The 25,136-nt window shown below is 39.9% G+C and overlaps 1 long non-coding RNA gene across 1 annotated transcript; it reads right to left on the reverse strand.

The window, feature by feature from the left end:
* Window positions 1–16,420: 16,420 nt before the first annotated feature.
* On the reverse strand, window positions 16,421–22,185 carry LOC144679656 (uncharacterized). The gene is made up of 2 exons (XR_013576391.1): window positions 21,356–22,185; window positions 16,421–21,317 (listed from the first exon to the last, which is right to left on the reverse strand). It is a non-coding gene; the product is annotated as an uncharacterized LOC144679656 (long non-coding RNA).
* Between the last annotated feature and the right edge of the window lie 2,951 nt (window positions 22,186–25,136).

Consider the following 25,136-nt stretch of genomic DNA (forward strand, 5'->3'; position numbering starts at 1 on the left):
AATTTACAGTCTGTGGCATTTCAAGTTGCTGTGCTGCAGTTTTAAATGGTTTGAGAGACATATATACTCTTATTTTCAGTATTTGGTTTTAAAGCAAAAAATGGAAAAGTGGGAAAAACAATTCAAATATTGCTCTGGACTTGAGAATTTAGTTACACTGGTGGTAGTTTCCAACCCCATACCTTCTGCAACTCAAGTTTTCCCATTTTCACCTCTATTACATCGACCACCTTCCTCTCTACCTCAGTCCATCTCCATCTGTCACCGAAATACACATCAATACCCGTTTCTTTAAACTCAACTGCTCCAATGGGCTTTTGGATGGCTTTTTATGCAGTGAATGGTTAGGATCTGGAATGCACTGCCTGAATGTGTGGCTTTCCATCCCACCTGAGGAACTCCCCTATATACCTTTCTCCAGTCTGAAAAACCCCTCACCTCTACTATGTTTCCTGTGTCATGGACAGAATGCATTTGCTTTCTTACTACCCTTAATCAGTATTATGGAAAGAGGTGACTACCCTTTTCTCACCCTTGGAGCGTGTTAAAAACTAAGCAGCAAGCTTTCATGAGTTTAAAACAAAAAAGGTCATTTATTCTCACACTTACCCCAAATTAACGCAACTTCACACATTTCCCACCCCCACCACACACACAGGTCAGATACAGATAAGGTTGATGCATTTTTACAGATTATAGTTAATTCAGTCTCTGATTTACAATTTCTGGTCTCACATGGCAGGCCTGTGGTTTCTTGAATAGATTTGATGATTTAAAGTTGAAGTGAGGGTCTTGTAAAGTGAAAGATTCACAGCAGGTTGCAAAGTTTCTTGCAGTCAAATATTGAGGGGGTTGGTTCTCAGTTGAACTTTGAAACTGGAACAGGTTAAGTACTTTGGCTGATTGATGACTCGCAGCTAGTTTCAGAGTCTGGTTCTCAGACTGGCTGACAACTGATGGTTCTTAAAAGACAAATTTGGCAGTCTCTGCAGTTGCTGGTTTCTTCTGTGTCTTCTGGTGTTCTTCTGCAGTCTGCCCAGGTCTCTTCTAGATCTTGGGATAATAAAGCATCTCACTATCAGAAGCCAATTTCAGTCACATGGTCAACAGCCATTGTCCACCCAGAATAGCTTAAAGCCCATTGAAATACAACAGGAGATAGATGGTGGTCTTTCACACATAACTGGTGGATAACTGGTCTCATCAGCTTTTCTTTGTTGAACTGCAAACTTCGAGTCAGCGAGTCTAGGAGTCTATTGACTCTTGTTTTGAGTGAGCTTCGAATAATGGCAGGTGTGAATTCCACAGATAACATTCATCTTGGTATGTCCATTCCAGGGGGAGGCCCCCACCCAGGGTTATTCAATTCTGAACTTTCCGGAAGCTCAGTTGTCTGTGTTGAATAAGCAAAGGTCCCGTGACCACCTTGGCAGTCATCCCTAACAGTTCATCAGTGTCCATTTTAAACAAATAAAAGAAAGTCCCAGGAGCTTCCCTAAGAGCTCAGTCCATGTTTAAAGTTGTGAATATGACATGCCTTTACTGTGCGTGACACCTGTCACTCAGTCAATTTCACATCGATGTAACTGCTATCCTTTTTATTCCTTTGTAACTTTGCTGACAAGCCAGTTATGAGACACTTTATCAAATGTCTTTTGGAAGTCCACTACATCAACTTTACCGCATGAAAAACACAAGTTAGGTAAACAATTTGCCCTTAACAAATCCATGCTGACTTTCCTTAATTAATCCACATTTGTCCAAGTGACTGTTAATTTTGTTCCAAATTATCATTTCTAAAAGCTTCATCACCAAGGTTAAACTGACTGGTCTGTAGTTACTGGGCTTACTTTGCATCCCTTTTGAACAATTCTCCAGTCCTCTGTATCTGGGGAGGATTGGGTGATTATGACCAGTGCCTCCACAATTCCCACTCTTACTTCCCTCAGCAGCCATGGATGCATCTCATCTGGTTCTGCTTATCTAACAACTCATCATAAATTTTTAGCCTAGCCAGTGTCTCAGCTACCTCCTGCTTCATTATGACTTGGGCAACTTCTTCGCTCTTGATAAAGACAGATGCAAAGTACTCATTTAGAACCTCAGCCATGCCCCCTACCTTTATGCATAAATCCCTTTTTTGGTCCCTAAACAGCCCCAATCCTCCTTTTTACTATTTGTATGCCCATAAGAGAATTTTGGATTCTATTTATGTTGGCTGCTTGTCTCTTCTCATACTCTTTGGTTTTCTTATTTGCTTTTTTCACTTCTCCTTGAACCTTCTATATTCAACCTGGTTCTCAATTGCATTATTACCTGACATCTGTCAGAGTACAATTAAGCAGAACAAAAACAGAATTACCTGGAAAAACTCAGCAGGTCTGGCAGTATCGGTGGAGAAGAAATCAGTTGACGTTTCGAGTCCTCATGACCCTTCGGCAGAACCCTTCGGTCATGAGGACTCGAAACGTCAACTGATTTCTTCTCCACCGATGCTGCCAGACCGGCTGAGTTTTTCCAGGTAATTCTGTTTTTGTTTTGGATTTCCAGCATTCGCAGTAGCTTTTAGCTTTTTGTTTTTTTACAATTAAGCAGACTTTTTCTGCTTAATTGTACTCTATCACTTTGGTCATCTATGGAGCTCTGGATTTGTTTGCCCTACCCTTCTCCCTCATGGGAATATACCTTGTATGTACCCAAACACATTCCTTTTTAAAAGGCATCCCATTGTTTATGCCTGCTAATCTATGATTCCAATTTATCCGGGCCATTTCTGTTCTTGCCCTATTAAGTTGGTCTACCCCCAATTAATTACTTTTACTCTGGATTTCTCCTTGTTCTTTTCCATAGCCAACCCAAACATATTATGTTTACTGTCCTCCAAATATTCCCCTGACTTGATTCACTTGACCTACCTTGTTCCTAGAACCGATCCAGTGTTGGAGTGAGATGTGCTCAGGGGACTTCTGCACTGCCTGCATTGTTCCTCTTGAATGCCTGGCAGTCACCTATTCCCTCTCTGCCTGAATACCTTTAAGCTGTAGGTGTGACCACATCTATAAATGTGCTATGCACGAAACACCAATTCTCACAGATGCACTACAGTGGCACCAGCTGCTGTTCAAGCTGTGAAACCCAGAGCTTGAGCTGCTGCAGCTGACATGTCTCCATTTACGTGCATGTGGTTGCCCAAACATGGAACGGGATGAACACTTCACGGGTCCTAGCTGCCCTGCCATGTCTCTATTTAATAGAAAATTAATGTTTTTACTTGATTATCTAAAAACCTTAGATTTTAATTGACTGAAAAATTCAGACTTTAGTTTTCCGATTTCCTATATTTAATCTTAATTTTATTCCCAAGATCTGATTGAGCACTGATTTTAATTACATGGTAAATTATCAAATTGGCTTGTTTTTACATTAATCAAGTCTTACTTTATAGTAACTTAGATTAAATGCTTATCAGTATATTCACCCTACGTGACTCCTTGTCCTATGACATCGCTTCACAACCCCTCCCCATCTCTTTGGTTCAGACTCTCAGATCATAACCCGCTCCCAGTCTGTTTCACATTGTTCTGCTCCTGACCCACTTCACGCTTCTCCAATCCAACTTGCTTCCATTACTGCATTGTAATCAGCGTAGATTGGAATGTAATTTTACAAAGAGATATTGATAACTAAATGAATACTTCTCATCAGTATTCACCAAAGAGAAGGACTTAGCGCTCGATTTGTCTAGGGAAGAGTGTGTAGATAGCCTGGATCATGTTGAGATCAAAAAAGAGGAGGTGTTAGGCGTCTTGAAGAATATTAAGGTGGATAAGTCCCCAGGGCCAGATGGGATCTACCCCAGAGTACTGAGGGAGGCAAGGGAGGAGATTGCTGGGGCCTTGACAGAAATCTTTGTATCCTCACTGGCTACAGGTGAGGTCCCAGACGACTGGAGAATGGCCAATGTTGTTCCATTGTTTAAGAAGGGTAGCAGGGATAATCCAGGAAATTACAGGCCGGTAAGGCCTTACGTCAGTGGTAGGGAAATTATTGGAGAAGATTCTTCGTGACAGGATTTACTACCATTTGGAAGCAAATGGGCGTATTAGTGAGAGGCAGCAAGGTTTTGAGAAGGGGAGGTCGTGTCTCACTAACTTGATCGAGTTTTTTGAGGAAGTGACAAAGATGATCGACGATGGAAGGGCAGTGGATGTTATATACATGGATTTCAGTAAGGCCTTTGACAAGGTCCCTCGTGGCAGACTGGTACAGAAGGTAAAGTTGCACAGGATCAGAGGTGAGCTGGCAAGATGGATACAGAATTGGCTTGGTCACAGAAGACAGAGGGTATCAGTGGAAGGGTGCTTTTCTGAATGAAGAGCTGTGACTAGTGGAGTTCCGCAGGGATCAGTGCTGGGACCTTTGCTGTTTGTAGTATACATACATGATTTGGAGGAAAATGTAACTGGGCTAATTAGTAAGTTTGCAGACGACACTAAGGTTGGAGGAGTTGCAGATAGTGAAGAGGATTGTCAAAGGATACAACGCGATATTGATCGGTTGGAGACTTGGGCGGAGAAATGGCAGATGGAGTTTAATCCGGACAAATGAAAGATAATACATTTGAAGGTCTAATACAGGCAGGAATTATACAGTAAATGGCAGAACCCTTAAGTGCATCGACGGGCAGAGGGATCTGGGTGTACAGGTCCACAGGTCGCTGAAAGTGGCAACGCAGGTGGATAAGGTAGTGAGGAAGGCATATGGCATGCTTGCCTTCATTGGCAGGGGTATTGAGTATAAAAACAAAAAGCTAAAAGCTACTGCGGATGCTGGAAATCCAAAACATTTGCTTCCAATTAATACAAAATTTTGCTTCCAATCTCCACCCCTCCATCATTTTCACATGGTCCATCTCTGACACTCCTCTTCCCTTCCTTGACCTCTCTGTCTCAATTTCTGATGACTGTCCACCAATATCCATTACAAGCCTACCGACTCCCACAGCTACCTCGACTACAGCTCCTCACACCCCGCTTCCTGTAAGGACTCCATCCCATTCTCTCAGTTCCTTCACCTCCGTCGCATCTGTTCTGATGACGCTACCTTCAAAAACAGCTCCTCTGACATGTCCTCCTTCTTCCTTAACCGAGGTTTTCCACCCACTGTCGTTGACAGGGCCCTCAACCGTGTCCGGCCCATATCCCGCGCATCCGCCCTCAAGCTTTCTCCTCCTTCCCAGAAACATGATAGGGTCCCCCTTGTCCTCACTTATCACCCCACCAGCCTCCGCATTCAAAGGATCATCCTCCGCCATTTCCGCCAACTCCAGCATGATGCAACCACCAAACACATCTTCCCTTCACCCCCTCTGGCGGCATTCCGTAGGGATCGTTCTCTCTGGGACACCCTGGTCCACTCCTCCATCACCCCCTACTCCTCAACCCCCACCTATGGCACCTCCCCATGCCCACGCAGAAGATGCAACACCTGCCCCTTCACTTCCTCTCTCCTCACCGTCCAAGGGCCCAAACACTCCTTTCAAGTGAAGCAGCATTTCACTTGCATTTCCCCTAACTTAGTCTACTGCATTCGTTGCTCCCAATGCGGTCTCCTCTACATTGGAGTGACCAAACGCAAACTGGGCAACCGCTTTGCAGAACACCTGCGGTCTGTCCGCAAGAAAGACCCAAACCTCCCTGTCGCTTGCCATTTTAACACTCCATCCTGTTCTCTTGCCCACATGTCTGTCCTTGGCTTGCTGCATTGTTCCAGTGAAGCCCAACGCAAACTGGAGGAACAGCACCTCATCTTCCAACTAGGCACTTTACAGCCTTCCGGGCTGAATATTGAATTCAACAACTTTAGATCTTAAACTCCCCCTCCCCCCATCCCCACCCCGTTTCTCCCCCCTCCCCCCTTTTTTTTCTCAATAATTTATATAGATTCTTCTTTTCCCACCTATTTCCATTATTTTTAAATCTAAAACTAAGACTTTGTTAGTCTTTCCACCCCACCCCCACTAGAGCTGTACCTTGAGTATCCTGCCTTCCATTCTTAATTAGCACTTTTCTTAGATAATATCACCACCTTCAACACCTCTCTGATCCTTTTGTCTGTGACATCTTTTGATTATCTGCTCCTATCACTGCTTGCTTATCCCCACAATCACCCCACCCTCAACTTCTCTCTCCCCCCGCCCCCCCACTTTAGACCAGCTTATATTTCACCCCTCTCCTAACTATACTCAGTTCTGCCGAAGGGTCGTGAGGACTCGAAACGTTAACTGATTTCTTCTCCACTGATGCTGCCAGACCTGCTGAGTTTTTCCAGGTCATTCTGTTTTTGTATTGAGTATAAAAGCTGGGAAGTCATGCTGCAGCTGTATAGAACCTTGGTTAAGCCACACTTGGAATATTGCGTGCAATTCTGGTCACCACATTACCAGAAGGATATGGAAGCGTTGGAGAGGGTGCAGAGGAGGTTTTACCAGGATGCTGCCTGGTCTGGATGTTATTAGCTATGAGGAGAGGTTGGAGAAACTCGGATTGTTCTCACTAGAGCGACAGAGATTGAGGGGCGACTTGATAGAAGTTTACAAAATTATGAGTGGCATGGACAGAGTAGATAGTCAGAAACTATTTCCCAGGGTGGAAGAGTCAATTACTAGGGGACATAGATTTAAGGTGAGAGGAGAAAACTATAGAGATGTGCGGGGCAAGTTTTTTACGCAGAGGGTAGTGAGTGTCTGGAATTCGCTGCCAAAGGTGGTGGTGGAAGCAGGTACGATAGTGATGTTTAAGAGGCAGCTTGACAAATACATGAATAGGATGGGAATAGAGGGATACGGACCCCTGGAAGTGCAAAATGTTTTAGTTGACAGGCAATATGATCGGCGCAGGCTTGGAGGGCCAAAGGGCCTGTTCCTGTGCTGTATTTTTCTTTGTTTTTTGAATGTGCAAAATTAGGGCAAAAGGATTTCAACAAAGGTAAATGCAAGGTTGTCCACTTTGGGCCTAGAAAGGATAGAATGGTATTTGGTAGAGTGAAAAGCTATAAGCATGGAGGTTCAAAGAGATTTGAGGGTTCAGGTGCATGTGCATGACATTTTAATGGCCAATGTACAGAAAATAATCAGCAAGGCAAATGGGATGCTGGCTTTTATATCTAGAGGAAATGAATACAAGGAGGTAGAAGTCATGCTTTAGCTATACAAAGCTCTAGTTAGAACACACGGAGCACAAAATTAGATTGTGTAGCACTCCTCCAAAGTGTCAATAGGTTGATGCAACACACTAACATTAAAATTGGTCAAGTCTGCAGGGAATGTTCTATTCCAGGAAGCCACATTCCTTATTTACTTCTGAAGCAACCATTAGCAAGCAAGCTAGGACCTGTTCTGGGGCAATTTAAAGGGCCACTCAACAAGTCGCAGTTCCTGGAGGAATTTGATTGTTTCTGCTGACCACAGCAAAGCAGAAAATAACATTGCATTGCAAACATATGAGGGCAGTAGCTGGAGTGCAACTTGCTCTGCAACATGAGGATAGGCAGAAGAGGAGGCAGAGAGGGAACCTCTGCAAGGAGGGAGGAAGAGGGATCTCTTTAGAAGACCGTACCCAGCAAGGGTCTTCCAGGAACACCAGTCCTACCTAGTAGTGTCTCAGGAGACTTTGCTTTACTGACAAAATGGAAGCAGAATTCTGTCACCTCCCTCACAAAGACCTGGAGACAAACCAGGGCAAAAACCAGGCCTTTCCAGTGAAGGTTGTCATCATCCTTTTGTTCTTTGCAACAAACTCCTTCCAGGCAGGGGCTGGCATCATTAGCAGTGTCAGAGTTTGCTGTCCACAGAAGCATCCTACACGAGAAGGGCCTTCATCCTCTTCTTGACAGAGATGACCAGGGGTGAGAACACATATGGGATCACCAGGATACTGAGCTTTATGATGGTACAGGGCACCATTGACTACACACGTGTATCTGCGGAACCCCCCACCCTCCATTGTCAACAGGCACCAATGCCTCAACTGTAAGACAATTGTCAATGTGAAATGGTGTGCAGCCACATAAAGAAATTCTTCGTGAAAGTGACCATTATTCTGAAACATCCATTATGTTTCATCCTTAAATAGTAAGCAATACCAGCTTTGGGCCTCCAATGCAGACAGATGATTGCTCAGGGAGACAAGAGATACCCCGCTTTCACCTGCCTGTCACGTAAAGTCAAAGGGCCTTCAATTGGAGCCATGGAGGCACACAACATGGACCAAGCCATCAGTCTGCTAAAGCAGAGATTTTGCTGTCTAGATCACTTGGGGGATCTCTGCAGTACATGCCCAAGAGGGTCCCCCCACATATGTAGTGTGCTGCATCCTCCACAGCCTTGTAATTATGAGAGCCCATCCACAGTCTGGGATCTGGAAGTCCTCCCTCCCCACTGTTAGGAGGAGGAGAAGAAAGTGAAGGAGACCTCATACATTGGATGGAGTGAGAGAGACTGCGTAGTAAAGTTGAAAGGAACTTCTCTAACATGAAACCACCATTCCCTTAAAATTTATCCATTTAAGACTCCCCATGACAAAGTCCCCATGGACTACAGAAGTGAGAGAGAGAGATGTGATCTGCTGAGGCATCCAATCACCCTGACCATCTGAGAGGGATCATTTACAGTACTGTTATCAGCTCCATGGTGCTGCACTCTGGGCATTTACTACCCTGCTTCCCAACTCCCTTCTCAGGGTCAGAGGGTTCTTCCATACTGCTGGAAAAAAATGGCTTCCTTCCTGGCTCCAACCTCTTGGCAGAGAGTGTCCACAGTGGCATTGCTAAATCTGGGAGCCCATTCCATCCACTCGTGCGGTAGGTCTTCTCTATCAGAGGCAAAAAGCAATTATACAGCAGCCTGCAGTACACTGCTGTAGCTTGCCTTTTACAGGTACTGTGCCTTTAAAAAGGGAAGGTTGCCTGGAGCACGCAATTTCTACAGAACATTACTCAGCACCCTGGAGTGTGCACAGGATGTCTGCACTGAGATATACCGGGACTGCACCCTGCCAAACCACAATCATGCAAATGAAGTGGGTGGCTGAATTTTATGGCTTACCCATCCTGTTTCCAACAGGCTTGTGCTTGAGCTTGTGCTCAAAAATCAGGGCTAACAAATTTTGTGCCCCTGGAATATCACGAGCAGATCTGAGCATACCAGAGGAAGGATATATTGGTCTTGGAGAGAACGCGAAGTAGATTTATGAGAATGATATGTGGGCTCAAAGAGTAAATCACATGGAGAGATTAAGAACTGTATCCCTTGGAATATAGGTTAAGGGGTGTTAAAAATTTAAGATATTAAGGGGAACAGATAGACTGAGTGGATAGAAACTATTTCCATTGTTTGGGAAATCTAGGACCAGGGGCATCGTCTAATAATTGGAGCCACACCTTTCAGGAGTGTAGTTAAGAACCTCTTCTACACAGTTTAGAACTCTTGCACAAACAGCAAATCATTAAATTTAAAACAGAGATTGATAGATCTTTGTTAACCAAAGGCATCAAGGGACGTGGGGCAAAGACAGGTGAATAGAATTAAGTCACAAATCAACCATGATCTCATTGAATGGGGAACAGGCTTGAGACAAAATGACCTACTCGTTTCTATACTTAGATGAAACAACATGAGACTGTTACTTAACCTTAAAGGCATTAAGTAGATGCAAGTGATCAAAAAAAAGCAAAACTCAATGTGGCATCCATGTTTGACTACAAGTCAGAGAGGAGTTAGCATAGGTTTTTGTCATAATTATTCAATCATCCTTAAATATGCAAGTTCTGGCAGGAAACTAAGAGGATAATAAATGTAGCACACCTTTGCTCAAAGAAGGGGGAGGAGGAAGGATAAACTGGGGGAACTGTAGACCAGTTAGTCCATTGTTAATTGTGGGTAAACTTTGAAAAAAATCATAATCGGAGATAAAATTAATAAGCATTTTAAAATGCATGGTTACATCAAGGGCCAGATACCTATTAAGACATGTTTAACAATTCATCAAAACCTTTTGAAAATGTGACCAATATATTAAAGCAGATGCAGTATACATAAATTTTCATAAGACATTTGGTAGGATATTTTACAAAAGATTTGCAAGAACAAAATATACTATTGTGAAGATGAATTTTTAAAAAATATCTTTGGGAATATGATGGTATTCTGTAAAGAAGGCTGTGTGCATCGGCCCATGGGTAATTAGACTGGGGGAAGGTTAATAAGGACAGCCTGTCTGTGGGAACTGAGAGATGAAAGTTAAAGGTGCTAGATGTATGCATTTGTAATGCGAGGCTACGGTGAAGTTGGAATTACAATAAGTTGGGTTTTAAAAATTGCATTAGGTATTGGTAAGGGCTTGACTTTTCAGCTGCTAAATTTCAAAAAGAGCTTAAGGGGCTTTTACAACTTACAGAGGTTTCATAAGTAAATAAGGGAAGGTTAGTAAATTTTGGACCCAAAAGTGGAAGCAATAGGAAGATATGAAAGATTTTTATATTTTGGAAATGTTGAGGTCAAAGACAATGGAGTCTAGGACGAAAGGGATAAAAAAAATATTTAAAGGAAGGATATTTAATTGAGTTGATGTGGCTGTGTGAGGGAGGTGTCCTGACACCAGCTCAGTGCTGAGAAAAGTTGTGAATTTGAAGCAGCCACCTAGTTTAAAGCCAGAGAAGTCTTTGTTTTCAGAAAGCAGAAAGTTTTTGAACTTCCTTTGGGTTTCCACAGTAGAAATCTATAAGGCAGTTGCTGCCAAGTAGTTTACTTGTGTATTGTGACCAAGTGGGATTTTTGGGGAATCTTTTGTAAGACTGGTTCAATTGTGTAATTTTATTCGTGTGTTTAAGGTTTTTTTTCTTCTCGTTAATAAATCTTATAACTCTAAAATCCTAAAAGCATTACTTGGATTCTATGCTTCTGGGATCAGTAGTTTTCCCCTCATTTTCAAAATATTAAAAAAAGTTATGATCAGGAAGACAAGTTTCCCTCTGGGATTTGGCTTGCTCAGTGACTATCAGCTGCGGTCGTAGCACTATGGGTAGTAAATTCTTAACAAGAAACTCAAAAAGGCCAATGGCAGATGATAGGATTTAAGGAGGTTCAAATTGACACAGGGATTCTTGGTTTGTAAAAAAGATGATTGACTTGAGCAAAGGAAACAATTTAAAAACTTAAAGGCAAATACTGCGGATGCAGGAAATCTGAAACAAAAACAAAAAATGCTGGAAAAACTCAGCAGGTCTGACAGTATCTATGGAGAGAAAGACAGAGTTAACATTTCAAGTCCGTACGGCTCTTCTTCAGAACTAACAGAAGTAAAAACATGGTGAAATTTATACTGTTTAAGGGGGATGGTGTAGGTGAGGCTAGATAGAAGGCTAGCGCTAGGTGGAGCCACTTAAGATGTCATAAATAAAAGGTCAAAGGGGTGTTGATGGTGGTGGTACTGGCTAAAGGAGGTGCTAATGGTGACTTTTAAGGATAGAAAGCAGAATGTGATAATAGCCGGACAAGGGTAAGCACTCTGGAAAGAACAACATGAGCAAATGACAGATGGCCCTAGAGGGGGTGGGGACAGTGGGCCATCATGTTGTTCTTTCCAGAGTGCTTACCCTTGTCCTTAATGTCACCATTAGCATCTCCTTTAGCCAGTACCACCACCGTCAACACCCCTTTGACCTTTTGTTTATGACATCTTTGGCAATCTCTCCTTTGCCTCCACCTATTGCTGGGCTTCTATCCAGCCTCACCTGCTCCAGCCCCCTTGAACAGTATAAATTTCACCACATTTTTACTTCTCTTAGCTCTGAAGAAGTCATACGGACTTTAAACATTAACTCTGCCTTTCTCTCCATAGATGTTGTCCAGACCTGTTGAGTTTTTCCAGCAATTAAAAAATTTGCTGACAACCTAAATTGCAGGGGCCAAGGAGTCAGGAGCACTGTAAAAGACTTCAGGAAGGTAAAAGTTAGCTGTTTGGGCAGACAAGTGATAGATGGAGAAGTGAGAAGTAATAATTCTGGAGGAAACACAAGTATACCTCATTGGAAAGGTGCTAGAAGCATGAAGCTATAAGGAGCATGTACAAGTGTAAAAGATAGTTATAATTTTTTAAAAAAGCTAACACTTTATGGTTGATTAATAGGGCCATTTAGTATGAGAGCGAAGAACATTGGTCAGGCCACAAATGGAGTAGTGTGCATTGCTTTGGAAACTCCATTACAGAAAGTATATTAAAGCCAGAGAACTTACCGTACATATTCACAATGATGATGCTACAACTAAGGAATTATGGTTATGAAGAAAAACTCAAGATAGTGGAACTACTTCTGCTGGAGCAGAGAAAGCCAAGGGGAAGCAAAAAGTTTTTAAAAAAATTCTACAGCTTTTTAAAAAATATATTCGTTCTTGGGGCATGGTGATGCTGATAAGGTGGTATTTGACTGTCCTTTGTTGCCCTAAGAGCATTAAGAATCAAAAATGTACTGTGGAACTGGAGTCATATGTACAAATCAAAGAATGATACAGCATAAGGCCATTATGCCCATAATGTTAGTGCCAGCTGTTTGAAAGAGCTATTCAATTAGTTTCACTCTCCTGCCCTTTCCTCATTGCCCTGCAAATTTTCCCTTTCAAGTACCAATTCACTTCCCTTTTGAAAGCTATTGTTCAATCCACTTCCACCCACCCTTACAGGCATTGCATTCCAGATCATTACAACTCGGTGCTTAAAAATTCTTATCTCACTTCTCATTCTTTTGCCAATTATATTAAATCCGTTTCCTCAGGTTACTGACCCTTCTGCCTCTGCAAAATTTCTTCTATAATCTATATCTTGAACATACTTATTTGTCAAAGGATCTAGCTACATTCTATCTACAATTAAATGTTTGCTTTTAAAAAGAGCAACACAAAATGCATTTATAAATGGGCAGAGCGCATAACAAATTTCACGATTTTCATGAAAAACTGAGGCCAAAAATATTTTTCTACCATAGTGGTCCAAACATGAGTTGACACTAAAATCTATTGGCTCTCAACAAAATCACCAGTTAGGACAACCATTTTATACAATTATCTCAGCCAATCTATTTTTTATTTCAAACACTTATTTTGAAACCTTCCTTCTACTGCTTCCTTTTCCATTTATTTTAGAAATTAATTCATAAAATTGTCAATATTGTTACATTTTCTTCCTATTCCTAACTTGTATAATTTTTCTGCTTTTGTGCTGCAAATTTCTATTAATTTTGCAGTCTACCCTGGACTTTTCCCTCCATGGCCTTCTCTCTCTTTTTTCCCTCTCCACTCACTTTCCATAAGATTTCATTGCAAAGGCAAGAATTATCCAAACTCTGATATATACTTTTTGATTACATCCACCACTGTTCCCACACCTCTATATCTCCTTTGATAACAGGATCCCAATCATCTACCTCAAAATCCCACCACAAAGTATATCTTCCATTCACCATCATTTGCAAATGGATTGTTTCCTTCAGGATATCCTTGTTCATTCTTTCAGTTGCCCACTGTCCCACAAACATAGCAAAGTAACACCTGTTCATTCATCTATTCTTACAGCATTGCCCAAAACCTCAACCTCTCCAGTGTGAGGCAACAATTGACACATACTTCCTCCAACTTGGTATACTACATTCACTGCTTTCTCATATACATGGAAGAATAAACACTCCCCATATGGGTGATCACTTTGATAAACAATCCATTTTATTTTTAAATGTGATCCTGATCTCCCTATGGCTTGCCTATTTCAAACACTCCTCTCGTTCCAACATCTGTCTGTCACATCCGTAACGATTCAACCAAAATTCAATATTTAGCTTTTGGAACAGAATTTCACCTTACCTCTGCATAGGCTGTAGTTCTAGTCTGAATATTGGGGTAGTTTTTGTTTTGAATAGTATCAATGATTCAGTTGCAAATTATGCTGCTTTTCCGAAGTGAAGTCATGATTCAAGTTTGCGTTCAAACTCATTTACATTCAAACTCATTTGCATAAGCACAAACTTAACTGGTGCAATTGGGGATTTTAGAATGCAATTGTTGTTTGTCCCCCTTGTATGTAAAAAAAACTTGATATGGTGGTAACCTGGTGTAGTTTTATTAATACAACTGAAAATGGGTTTACCACAAAAAAAATAAGCATTTTTAAACAAAGGTCTAGTCTGTCATTTCAGTAACCTGATTTTAAATATTTGAAAATAACTTTAAAAACTAAACAATCATTTACTAGTTTAATTGGTGCACAATAATTGGTTTCTTTGTAAATTATTCTTTTAATATGTATAAACTTTGAAAATGCACACACTGGTGCCTTGCCTTCGTGCCTAAAAATCAAACAGCAAATAGCTTCCTCGAAGGCCTGAAAATGGGCGGAATTATCAGAATCTCTCTATAATTATTACTTAATTTTGAAGGCGTGACTAGTTTTGTGGCACGGTCGGCTTCAAGGCTAATGATTTTGAACCAGTGTCAAAATATCATTGAAACTTTATTTCTGCTGCACTTGAAATTCCTCTTATCTACTGTGGCCAATTTTGGGAGAATTGCAACAACACTATCCTATGAATTTAGGACGTATATGCTCTCCCGCCAACCCCCCCACCCCCCACTTTTTTTTTACAGCAGTCAGTGCCAAGGAGTGCAGGAAATGGCAGGTTGGCATCTTGGATGTAGATCCATAAATCAGAAGATAGGGTCTGGATTTTATGGGGCGGCTCATCCACCCTGCTAAAAAATCAAGGGGAGCCCACACATGATTCCAAAACAGCTCCTCTGCAGCAATTTAACACTGGGATCAGTGATAATAGATTTAAAGCAAGATTTCTGCCCCTATCTTAATAGGGAATGCTGCCATAGAGCGCTGCCGGCCAATCGGATAGCTGGCAGGTCTGTAGTCCCAGCAGCACCAGCCAGGAGCAGTGGCCATTCCTAGGTTTACAGGCAGTCCCATCATGTTGAGAAGCCCAGGGTCAGGGGCTTCAGCAAGGCCTGGGGTGGCAGCGGAAGACAATTAACGGAGATGGGGGGAATGACCTTGGGTGGGGAGAGGTGCCTCTGATCAGTTAAGGATCCACAAAGGTGATTCTCCCTACTATCCAACACCAGCCTCTGCAACTAAAACTGCTGGGCTTTCCGCATGGCAAGGGCCCATCCCTTCACAGGTAAAATATTGGCAGGGGTGGGATGAGGCCCTGAAGTGAGCAATTAATGGCCAATTGAGGACCTCAATAAGCCCATGGTTGGGTGGGTCATCAACACCGCCCCTGCCACCTCGTAAAATGTCAGACATGCACCCCACCCCCAACTACTTTCAAGCCTGCTGGTGGGGGGAGTGTAAAATCCAGCCCAGGGTGCGAGTTGCCTATGCCAAGGGCATTGACCCACTTTTGTGATTTTCCACAATTGACAGATTTACTGCACATTTAAAACATTTGCTATTGATCTCTTAAATCTATGACGTTTCCAAACTTCTTCCTTGTGCGTGCCTTTTTCATGCCCTGTCACTGCCAAGGCCAGTATTTATTGACCATCCCCAATTGCCTGAAACTGGAGCGGTGAGCCCCCTTCTTGAGCCACTGTAGTCCATGTGGCATAGGTACACCCACAGTGCTCTTAGGGAGGGAAATATAGCTACTTGCATTTTGTTTTGTGCTTGGTTTGCAAATTATTCAACCCATGAACTTCCTTTCTGTGACTAGAATGTTATTTCTTCCCTTCTCCTGCTTATTTTCATAACCCTATTAAAATGCTAATCTTTGCTTTCAGTCCAAATGGAAGATTGCACATGAAACATTAACCAAACCTTTCTCCTCACACCCCCCCCATTAAGCCAACAGAACTATTACATATTTCCACATTTTACCCTCTGTGTTACATAAAGCAGGCCACCACTGCATTTTTAAGTTAATTTAGAACCTTTAGTGGTTCACAAAATGTATTTTTGTCTGTTCTTCCAAATATTTTCTTATACCTGATCCATATCTTTAAGTTGCACTTTTTCCCTCCAACATAAATGTGATTTTCACTGTTCCTCCCTCAATGCACAAGTTTGCTGGAAATAAGTGCAATTTCTGTGATTAGCATTCATGGGCTCAGGGTTAACAAAAAAAAAAATTTAAAGCAGCAAAGTGCAGACATGAAACAGGAAATAAGTAAATTAAAATAACACTAATTTTCTAGTAATAATTTTAACAGAAAATAAACAACCTTATTTCATTAAAATTGCTAAAATCTATGTCTAAAGGTTAGCTCTCAGGGCATGAGTTAATACATTATCACAATCAGTCATTTCAACATATGTGACATACCAACTGTGTGTATTTATATGGGAAATCACAAATTCAACACAGCTGGCTGATTAAAATCATACGTTCTTATTCAATGGTGAAACATATGAAAAAAGGTTTGAGGATCCAGGGTATCAAAAACAAATCATTCAACATTTGCGTTGAGTTTAGTACAAGTATAGCACCAGCTTAGACAAGCAAAATAGTCACCAATAATATTTAAGACTGTACAAAAAGAATTTACAGTTTACTGCATACAATCTACAAACTGATCATTTATCAAATTTACAGGATTAATATTAAATCACATCAAATCTATCTAAATGAAAATCAGTGATAAGAAAAAGTGAATGTGCAACATAGAACAATTTTCCATTATTTAAAGTAAACCCTTTATTTTACATAACCATGATGTATGTAATTATGTTTACCCTGAGCCTTTGGAAAAAGATTGTGAAGGATTGAAAAGAGAAGGAAATAATTTATTTTCTCAAGCTAAAATATTTCCCCACCCCTTTTTAAAGAAAGCTCCAGCCATCAATGCAACATATTTAATACACAGAACACTCCTGGCTCTAACTCAACTTTATCATTCCATCTCCAAAGTAAAAACAGAATTCAAACTAGATGTTTTATCTTACCTGAGGGCAGCCGTTAAGTACTTCAGAAAAATTGATAGCCTTATGTCATCAGATGATGCCAGGTTACTTGCTCCTGGCTACAAAATAAGAAACTAGAACTTGTGTGGCTTGCTGTGTGCTCGTGTGTGTGTTTTGCATAAAGAACACACATACAGATTAAAAGCCTTGCTTTTATATACTGTAATATTTTATATTTCAAATATCTCAAAGAGCCTTGAATAGAATGAATTACTTCAATAATGCAATAATGTGCTATGAACACAAAAAATGTTGCAAACAAGATTCCACAAACAGCAATGAGATGACCAACCTTTGATGGCAGTGTTGGTTGAGGGAGGAATGATTGTATATGCTGAAAGAACTCCCTGCTCTTATCTGAACAGTATCATGGGATCTTTAACATCTTCCCGAATAGGCAGCTTCTCCATTTACCAGCTGACTCAAAAGATGGACTCTGAAGAACATCTTTTACCTGTTTCTCAAAATAGTGCCTTGGTGTGCTTCCTGAGGTTTAATTTGTTTTGACCAAAATAGGGGGGGGGGAGAAACTACTTGGTTTTAATCACTAGCAAAATGTAAAATCTTGAAATTGCATTAATGTGCAATTGAAAGAATAATTGTGGAAGAACAACATACAGCAGACTTCAGTGTATTAAATAGAAGTAGTTTAGAGCTTGGAGTTTCTTTAACAAGTTCAAAAAGTTGCTAATCAATATTTTCCAAAGAGAAAAGTGTTTTCATTTTACATAGAAGCTATGCTCCCACAGCATAAAGAATTTAACTTGGTGAACTTGTGTCACATTCGTATGATCAAATATTTTGTGTTCTTTTCAGTGCTCCAAAATGCACAAATTTATGTACAAAAAGCAACTAAGGAAGGAAAATGTGTACTTAGTGCCAAGGGTATTATATTTTGACACAAACAAAAACGGTACACAGTTGATCTAAGTTTTTAAAATTAAAATGCAAAAGTTTCTCAGTCAATGTTTACAAAACAATCAATACAGTAAGATTTAATCTTCCATTAGGCAATTATGTAGATGTTAATAGTACACAATCCTTTTGGATTCAGGTTCTATATGACATTTATTTTCTGTTAATGTCCACACCGAGCTGAAAATTTTACTTTCTGGGTTACTGCTCTTGCCCAATGTGCACTCAAATTCAATAGTGTTTACTTTCTTGTGACTACCTGAACCACAGTTGGTTCGCCCATTCATTTAAAATTACAATTCTTCAATTCTTTCCCAACACATACATAACCAACCCTTTATAGTGCACTTTTACTTTGCTCTCAAATAATTTTTTGATCATTTACTCTTAATTTTCCATAATTATCTACTATTGCCAGGAAGTGGGAACATAATGAAACCTAAAATTTCAATTCAAGAATAGATTTTTGTTTTGACCTATCACAATCCGAACTTAGACCAGTCCACTCTTTTGATCCCAAATAATACATTTGCAAACCACTTTTGCAAACAAAGAAAATCCTCTGTGCTTAAATCTATAAAAACACAGATGCATATGGAACATTAATCCTTTTACGAACAAATGCATTTATTACAACTAAAAAATATGGTTTAAATTGAGCTGCAATTATACAAATAGGAAAATAGATAGTTGCTGCAGTGTATATATTATTTGTATAAAGTGTTTTAAAAAAGCTTAATTTTCAACTTGTATTAAGCTACATCAGCTGATATGATGCACTATACAGAAGCTCCTCCTAATTTATCCTTTGGAAATGACTAGCAGGTCAATTCTTAAGTGACTCAGTGGCATTTTTGCTACTGTGTGCTCATTAATTTTGTTCTCTTTTGGTACAAAAAATTTCAGTGCTGCAGAATTGATGATGCTTAGTCTGTGGACTGAATCCCAAATATTCCCAACATTGGTACTGAACAGATCAACCAACCTGTCATTCAAAAGCCACAATTTCTAAATCTGAGGTAAATTCCAAGGGCTAATTAGGATTAGCATAATTCAATTGATTTAGAATTCTTCAGTGAGGAAATTTTCATTTCCTTTCTACAGTTTGGATAGTAGGTCAAGTCTACAGATGCGAAGATTTAATTAGCTCATTCTTCTAGTTGCAAATTCTCCCTCCCCAATATAAATAAATCAGCTGCTTTATGCTGCCACTATAAACTACGGATATTTATTACACACAGCAGTCTATACAGTGGAAATAAATCCATTGTGCTAAATAAATAATTGATAGGAAACAAGTGTGGGACTAAAATTTACTATGTTTAAAGGTTTGCAAAATTTACTTTTCAAAAGCACAGCTTGTTATTCATTTTGTCTCATGGATTATTAACATAACTGCAGTGTTACAAACTGTCAGACTTGCTGATCACAATATACAATATAAACTTTTGTCTATGGATTAGACACAGAACTGCCTTAAAACAATAGAATGCTATGTTCCACTGAAATCAGTGGTGGGCAAATCCTCACAGGTCCCAATTCATGGCATTATGATGTTCCTAAATCTTGTTTAGTTCCAAACAATTCAAAATCATCACACTCCAGACAGAAGGGGTTCAATTCAATCAGTTGTTTTGGTGCACGCCAATTTAAATTAAAAGCATTTGTCAATATCAAATGTAAAATTACAACTAAAGACAGTATTCTAATGTGTAAAAACAAGTTTTCTTCACAGAATAAAATCACAATACACTAATTTGTTTGATCCTAATTCATACACTTAAATATTTAATTCACAATAATTTTTAAATATTTTGTCATCACCCTTTAAAGAATAAAATTGCTTTAATAAACTCAAATGACTCTAGTAACTGGAAGGATCTCCAAGAAATTATTATCCAGTTTTCTGCAATTGGAATTTTGGAATAATTGTCCTTTACACACTGGAGTAACCATAATATTTTAAACATGCTCTGTCATCACATATCTTTGGTAGTAATGATTACTGAAATCTAAAGGACAAGGGATTGCAGTCCATCTTTGAAACAGAAAATCCCACCTTACCAGCCATGGCCCAAATTACTGTGACACTAGCTTTGACAATTCTAAGAAATTTACTTCATAAAATTATCCATAGTTAAACTTAGTCCATACCCAATACGCACCAACACTTTTAAAAACCAAGACACTCTCTTTACACTACTATACAATGCTGACCCATCAAGAAATTAAGTTATAAGGGTAAGGGTCGGGACAGCAAAGTAAATTATATTAAAGACCAACTTCTGTACCAATGTCAATGCTCTAATGAGCTCAAAAAGGGTCTCTGCAACTTTAAATTTACTGATTGGTGTGGCAAGGTGCTCATTAACAAGGAAAACACTAAATCATATTCTAAGTTATAGATCTAATATACTGGTAGAAAGCAAAGTGGAAATTACATGTCCATGATGTCAGTTAGCAGGTAGTGGATGGAAACCGAAAAGTGGGAATCACTTTAAAATGTCCTCAGAAGCAAATACAACAACCATGATTAGGTTGCAAGAAAAACTGTTCGGGATGATCTGACAGACTGCACTACTTTCTGAAAAAAAAACTAGGCTATAAAAGGAACTGTTCAAAATAGCATTTTATGCAGACCTAACATCAAAGGGACCTCAAGCTTTTATACTGCAGTTTTTGTACTTACATTTATTAAAGACAAGGTAAAAGTTTACTTCAACATCCACAATTCCCAATGTGCCCTCCTGTTTACAAACATGAAAAAGTGCATCAATTCCACCCTATAATAGCATAAATACCAGACTGCTTAAAGGGTTACGGAATACAATCCCAAAACTATCTTAAACTATCGTAATTTTCCATAAGGCAACTTGTAAAATTAAAAAGGGAAATGCATTTTCAGAATTCTAGAAGTAATAAAGGAACATAAGAATACATTTAAACTTATAACTTTTGTTTGGTTTTAGAATTGCTAGTTCAATAGGCAGGAAAACAGACATTTTGGGTTAAACCTCTCCTGTAATAGTTATTGATAATATTAGAGAAAGGGCCAATACAAACAGAGAATACCAGAATCACTAGTGGAAGCAGAGAATATGAAATATTTTAAAATGGAAAAGGATAAATGTTTGAAATGGGGGTATAAAGGAAATGACAGGGGAATGGGGCTAAAGGTACACCTCTTTCAGAGACCGTGATGGGCCAAATGGCCTCATTTGCACTGTAATCAAAAAATTGAACAAGCCCAGATCAAACTGGAACCTTCATTTATCTGTCTGGTGCAGTCCACAGAGATTCCCCATTATGCCAATTCCATTGCACCAGTCCTGCCAGCTGTAGGCAGAATTTAATGTTAAAGATTCCATGCCTAACATTGCTCCAGGGTATCTCTAATCAATTCTAAAGCACAACACAGAGCAATAAACTCTCTCCATAGCTTAATGAGAAAATATTGCATCTGATGTGGCACTACGTTTGGTTGTACTGACCAGGGGTCCCAAGCTTGATCTATGCTGAATTACTTGATCTCAGCCAGGACAACTGTGGCAGAGGATCATCCAGCATTCCCACTTTGGATCACTTCCAGCAACACCAATTAAAAATAACATATGTGAATGTCGGGTGAGAGTGAGGTCAGGCTCAGCTCTGATGTCCCTAAAAAACCCACATATGAAAACTGGCCACAAGGGGCTCAATGCATTGGGGAGATGCTGGAGCCTGTGGAACAATACACTAGCGTCTTCAGATTAGGACAGAAGAAAACCTGCATGGAAAATGAAGAGGAGAAATGCTGAGGAGACAATGTTTCATAATACAAAACATAATAAAGGGAACTATTTAAACAGAATACAATTTCCCTTTAAATTACTGATGTCACTTCTATATTCTCCAATGCTAAACCTAGAAAAAAAATTAACACTATAGCTGTCTCAGCCAGATGGGGGTGTACACATTGCCTCATGGAAATTTTGGTGGCATTAAAAAATAAAATGGTTGTACAGGTATATTAACAAATCCAACAAGATGTTATTTTCATTAGATATGTGCTCACTGATAGTAACAGGCAACTATCAAAAAGCATCCAATTGTCTCCATATCAGCCAGTGCTCTCTTTTCTTCAATAGTTTGCTGATACTGGAGCCATGGGGCTGGATTTTACATGTCCCTGCCGTCCATGTTTTCGACGGGGTTTGGGGGGCACGTAAAATAGGTCGGTGGCTAGCTCACCACTTTCCCATTCACCCCTGCGCTGACCCCCATAGTACACTAGGTGGACAGGCACTGAAATTGGCAGCCGACCTGCCATGTGTTCTTGTTAAAAAGCCTACTGATCTTAATAATGCACTGTCTATACCAAAATTGGGCTGCTGTGGGCAGGCACGTGGGAGTGGGCAGGCTGTTTTTTTAAGGCCCAGATGAAAAAGGGCAGTCAGGGTCTTGTGCTCATCAGGGGGGCACCCCCCACCCCAAGATGTCATCCCTCCCTTCCGTGCCACCTGCCCTCCAAAACCCAGACCCCCATCTCCCTCTGGGCTCTTGGACCCCTCCCTGCCCTAAAACCACAGGACTTGTCTTTCTGGAACAGCCATGATCTTCCTCGTCCTCCTTTCTACAGACCCAGCATTGCCCACTACTAAGCTCTGGCACTGCTGGAGTTGCCAGCCAATCAGATTGGCCGGAAGCTTCCAAAAGTGGGGCTTCCTCCCACTGAGGGGCAGAAGTCCCTCACACAACCAATTTAGCCTGCCTCCAGTGTGTTATGGCTGGGGTCTGATTTGTTCTAGTCATGTTGGCCTCTTGGCGACTTTTCTTCCAGTTCGTTCGCCTCTCCCGCCTCGTAAAAGTCCATGACCTCAGTTTCAGGGTGTTTTAGACCACTAATAAAATCATTTTAATTTCTCATACAGGAAGCCCAGTTTTCTGAAATCAACCTGTGCTCCGAAAGTGGGAATATCTCTTGAAAAGGTGACACTACAGTGGAATTATCTACAACATTAGGAAATAAATTAATTGTTGCTTAACATGTTAAAAAAAACATTAAAAGCAAATATCTGCCTTTCCTTATTCTGTCAACCCCTTGAACCACACCATTGTCAGCAGCTATGAAGTGCTAAAAAATCACAGGTTGCAGCTATAGCTGGAATGCTTTTGTTGAGGGGAAAATAAAGCAACTTTCTGGCTTTTACATGGGGTTTTTGTTTTCTCACTTCCCCTGTGCCCATCCTTCAAAATGCCTAGATTGAAGTAACATTCCTAAATTCTCACAATTAAGCACTAGTTAAGCAGACCATGTCTGTTGAAGCAGTTTCACTTTCAGACCATCTCAAATCATTTAGGTATAATTCAATAAGCTGTCCGTTATTTGATAACGATCTATCTCCATATTATGCTTATTTAATTTGAAGTGGGTCACAAGCAGAAACTACCCTATTAGATCAAATAATCCTCCCCTTTCCCAGCAATTTCATTTTTCACACTGGATCTGTAGTACCACAGACCCCATTTGTATATCTAAGGGAGGAAAGAAAAAAATGCAAAAATGTCTTGTTTTTAAACACAAGTGCAAATTAAAGGCAGAGGCAAACATGTTAGCAGCCCATTATTTTTCTCAGAGTTAAGAACAAAGGTCAGACTCAACAATGCAGATAAACCGAAGGTCCAATGTTTAAAGTGTGATTTTTTTTATATATAAAACCATTATTATGCAGTGATATTTTCATAATGTAGTGTGTAAATAGATACAGAATCAAGAACGCTGGGGAGGAGCATGCAACCTAGGTGTTAAATCGGTCATTACAGAAGGTGGAAAGCTTTTTAAAAATATTTCACACCCAGTTAAGACCAACAACATTGCTTTTTCCCCTCCTTTAAAAAGGGAGAAGGTAGTATCCATTGCTTTTGGTTAATCAGAACTCAGTTACACTGGTGACTAATTTATTCAGTAAGAACCCAACTTAGTCTGCTTCATAACAAGTTAATGACCACTTAAAATGTACACATCCAACTGCTTTCACTCAGTTCTCAGAAATAGAATTATATATAGTATGATTTTCATTGCCACACAGTGATTTTTTTTAAATTCTAAAATCAGCAGTTATTTACTTAAGCTGCCATTAATTTTACAGCTTATTTCCCCATGAGCTGCAATAAAATTGTATGTTGGCTTTATTTTAAAGAGCACAAAATTTTAAAAAAACTTAAAAGTCACTAGCACCTACACAAAATAGTCATTAGATGGGTTTTCTTATCTGAAAGGCTGAAACTTGAAAATGCATAGTAAAACAAATACCTCAGAAGTTGAATTTCAGACCCAATCCTTTCAGAAATTTCAAACCCCAATCATTCTTCCATCACTGTTTTACAAGATGATGGTCAGAGCCCAACCGCAATACTGTGTGCAGTTTAGCTCAACTATCATTGGAAGGTTATTATTGCCAAGAAAGTAGACAGGTAAACTTAGATCCTGAGTGAAGGAATTTAAGTTACAAGAAAAGGCTAAGGAAGCCAAAAACATTTTCTTTGGATGAAATGAGAGTTTAAGTGATCCAAGTGGAGTTTTCAAGATTGCAAGCTGAATCAACATGCTGATTTAGTAAAATGCTTCACTATGGTAAAGGAATAGTAAAGACAAATTAAAAATGAGAGAAATTAGAAGGAACAACATGCAGAAATTAGAAGGAACCAAAGGGTTACATTAGTTATGGAGCAATCATCAGGAAAGGCTAGGTGAAATAGATAGTATTAAAGGGGTCAATAAACAATTGAATGAGCTTTCTGAGAGAAGAAATATTTTGAAAAGATAGGTAAACATAGAAATGATGTGTTTGTTTGGACCTAACAGCCTTCTCCTGTTACTGGAAATTCTGTTATAAAAGCAAAATACTGCAGATGCTGGAAATTTGAAATAAAAACAGAAAATGCTGGCAAAACTCAGCAAATCCGGCAGCCTCTGTGGAGGGAGAAACAGGGTTAATGTTTCAAGTCCATATGACTTCTTCATAGCTCTGAAGAATCATACAGACTCGAAATGTTAACTCTGTTTCTCTCTCCATAGATGCTGCCAGACCTGCTGAGTCTTACTAGAAATTCTGTGTTCACTCAAATGAAATTTGTTTTATATTCCAGTCAGTGAGACAGTCTCCTGCACTCCTGTACAATAGATGTACTTCAAGTCACAGACTACTGCATTTTTGCACAATTTTTTTT

This window comes from Cetorhinus maximus, chromosome 4, assembly GCF_964194155.1.
Source record: "Cetorhinus maximus chromosome 4, sCetMax3.hap1.1, whole genome shotgun sequence".
Taxonomy (NCBI): domain Eukaryota; kingdom Metazoa; phylum Chordata; class Chondrichthyes; order Lamniformes; family Cetorhinidae; genus Cetorhinus; species Cetorhinus maximus.